Source organism: Elephantulus edwardii, unplaced genomic scaffold (assembly GCF_000299155.1).
Source record: "Elephantulus edwardii isolate Elephantulus edwardi_28Jun2011 unplaced genomic scaffold, EleEdw1.0 scaffold00326, whole genome shotgun sequence".
In the NCBI taxonomy this organism is placed as follows: domain Eukaryota; kingdom Metazoa; phylum Chordata; class Mammalia; order Macroscelidea; family Macroscelididae; genus Elephantulus; species Elephantulus edwardii.
Window position 1 is genome coordinate 855683 of NW_006400076.1, and position 3602 is coordinate 859284.

The window sequence follows — 3602 nt, forward strand, 5'->3', positions numbered from 1 at the left end:
AAACCTGCACGTCAAACACATTCCCAGAAAAGCAGTCCACTCCAAAGCTTGCCACGATTCCTGCATTCCCCACCACCACGCTCCTGCCTTCTGGCAAGTAGAGCTTCCCACGAGCCTGTGAAGACACCAGCTAAACCAGGAACCACATGGCCGCTTCCTTCCCAGATTCCTTTGCCTTAAGGCCACCTCCTGGTTCAAACCCTGGGCCCAGGCTGACTAGCCTCACTCCAGGGACAGAGCAAACCTGCACGTCAAACACATTCCCGGAAAAGCAGTCCAGTCCAAAAGCTTGCCACGATTCCTGCACTCCCACCACCAGGCTCCTGCCTTCTGGCAAGGAGAGCTTCCCACGAGCCTGTGAAGGCACCAGCCAAACCAGGAACAACATGGCGGCTTCCTTCCCAGCTTCCTTCGGCTTAAGGCCGCCTCCTGGTTCAAACCCTAGGCCCAGGCTGGCTAGCCTCACTCCAGGGACAGAGCAAACCTGCACGTCAAACACATTCCTGGAAAAGCAGTCCACTCCAAAGCTTGCCACGATTCCTGCATTCCCCACCACCAGGCTCCTGCCTTCTGGCAAGGAGAGCTTCTCACGAGCCTGTGAAGGCGCTAGCCAAACCAGGAACAACATGGCAGCTTCCTTCCCGGCTTCCTTCGGCTTAAGGCCACCTCCTGGTTCAAACCCTAGGCCCACGCTGGCTAGCCTCACTCCAGGGACAGAGCAAACCTGCATGTCCCCTTATATCCACCTTCCTAGGGCCTTGTCCTTCCTTTTGGTAGTATTTGGTAATTAATCACATTTAGCTATATTTGTAATAGCATTTGTAATTATTTAGTTAATTCTCCTTTTGTTTACTAGACTGAGGGTTCCTTGAGAGCAGGAACCAGATTAGCTATATTCACTCTGTATTCCTGGAGACTACCAAAATTGTAGGTACCCAACAAATGGTTGTAGAAGGATTCTTCACTTTCAGTCAGAATCCATATGACATTAGCAATGATATCTATCCGTGGTGCCACAGCCCCTTCTAAATCCAGGCTGAATGTTTGGCAATTCTCTACGTACTGTTCTGGCCATTTTATAACGATCTTCAGCAGCATTTTGCTTGCATATGATATCAATGCTATTGTTTGATAATTCCACATTCTTTTTTATCTCCTTCCTTGGGAATGGAACAAATATGGACCTCTTCCAGTCATTCAGCCAGGAAATTGTCCTCCAAACTTACTTGCATAGACTGGTGAACACCTCCAGGGCTGCATCTGTCATATGAAACATGTCAACTGGTATCCCATCAATTCCTAGGGACTTAATTTTTGACAGTGCTTTCACTGCAACTTGAACTTCTTCCTTCATTATCACTGGCTCTTTGCTGGCCAATTCTTTTTGGTACAAGGATTTTTTTGTATTCCCTCTACCTTCTTTTGATGCTTCCTGATCACTGAAGATTTTGCTCATATAGCATCTCTAAGTATTGTAAGTCAAGGACTGAATTTGGGTTTTCTAATCTTTCAGCTTGAGAAACACTGAGTTTTCCCCTTTTTATTCTTCAATTCTGGTTTTTGTTAGGTGCCATCGAGTTGAGTAGAACTCACGGAGACCAACAAAAGATCTGAATCCTGCTCTATCTTGTGCCATCCTCACACTTCTTGACACACAAGAGCCTACTGCACTAGCCATGGTGTCAATCCACCATGTTAATGGTCTTCCTCTCCTTCTTCACCCTTCCTAACATCATGTCCCTCTCCAAGGAATAGCCCCTCCTAGCAACATGCCCAAAGTATGTGAGGCAAAGCCTCATCCTTCTTGCCTCCAAAGAGCATTCTGGTTGCACCCTCTCCTAGACACATCCATTCTCTTGGCCATCCATGGGATGTTCAGTGCTCTTCTCCAACATGACAGCTCAGAGGCATAAATTCTTTTTTCTGTCATCCTTATTCATTGTTCAGATCTCAAATAAAAAAGACTATGTCCTGAAGCAGACGCACCTTAGTCCTCAATGTGCCATCATTACTCCGAAATAATTTGGAGAGGTCCCTAACTACAGATTTTTCAAGTGCAATGTGTCTCCTTGTTCCCTGACTACTGGTACCAAGGGTGTTAACTGTGAATCCAAGCAAGATGAAGCTGTTGACAGTTTCAATATCCTCTCCATCCATCATGATGCTGCCTATCAGTTCAATGCTAAGAATCTTTGTTTTCTTGACATTGAGATGCAATCCATACCGAAGGCTGAATTCTTTGACCTGCAACAAGTGCTTTAAGTCCTCCTCACTTTCAGTCTCCAGTTCTAGGTCTCTATATTTTGTTTTAATATTTTATACTCTTGACCTGTTTTCTGTTTAGCCCTTTTACTTCAACATCTCTTCTTTTTGTTTTGGCTTCTTGATGCTCTAGTGCAATTTTCAGTTTGTTCGGATATTCATTGTGGGGTTTTTTTTCTCCTCTGTCTTTGCAGTGACTTCTTGCTCTCTTCATGGATTATCCTTGATGTCATCCTACAACTCATCTGATTCTTCTATCATTGGTGATAAATTCTTCAAATCTATTTTTGAGTTTTAAATTCATGTAGGATAGACTTAAGATCCTATTTTGGTTCTTGTAGTCTTGTTTGAATTTTCTTCAGCCTCAATTTGAACATGCCCATGGGTAACTGATTGTCTGTTCCATAGTCAGTACCTGAGCTGGTTTTGACTGCTGATATCGGGCTTCTCCAAATATTGCTTCCACAGATGTAGTCAATCTGATTCCTATGCAGTCCAATTGGTGAAGTCCACATGTTTGTGGTTTTTTTTTATGTTGGGTTTTTTTGTTTGTTTGTTTTGTGTGTGTACCTTCAAATTGGATCTGACAGGTGCAGGATGAGATTGTCCCTCCTACTCCAGCAGAGCCATCTGGTGGATTCAAACTGCATGCCTCTGGTATTGCAGTGCAGCTTCTTACCACTAAGTCACCAGAGCTCCTATGTTTGTGTTTTTTAAAAAAGATATTTGGGATGAATAAATCATTGTGTATACAAAATTCTATAATTCTATTTCTGGCCCTGTTTCTGTAACCAAGTTTATATTTTCAGCTTACTTTTTATTCTTCATTGTTTCCAACTTTTGCATTCCAGTCACCAATTATATCACCTTGATTAGATGTTTTATCAATTCTGGACTGCAAAATTTGATAAAAATCTTCAATTCCCTCCTCCTTGACTTTAGCTATTGGTGTATATATTTGAGAAATAGTCACATTAACAGGTCTTCCTTATATTAATTATCACTAACTTACTTTTTTTTTAACTGACTCAACACCTGAAGTATAGTCTTGCTACTGTGTAAATACTTAGTAGTAAAATTTGCTTAACACAAGCCCCAAACAGAATTTTTCAACTGATTTCTCTGCTTAGGTAGGAGATGCTTAGCAACATCTCCTAGGAAGTTGTTAAAACAGTAGGAGAAGTAGGTACCTGGAGCATTTTATTTGTCCCTCAAAGGGTATGCCTCTGTGTGGCCCAAAAGATGGGTAATGTGTAGTATCATTGCACAAAGGGTGGTTCCCAGGAGTGGCTTTGCATAGTAATTAGAAGTTATTAGGTTATTTACCTTCACAGATTTAG

At 42.5% G+C, this 3602-nt stretch overlaps 1 protein-coding gene across 1 annotated transcript in view; it reads right to left on the bottom strand.

Moving 5' to 3' along the window:
• The window catches only part of ANKRD31 (ankyrin repeat domain 31), a 246018-nt gene that overhangs the window by 124501 nt on the left and 117915 nt on the right, over positions 1–3602 (bottom strand).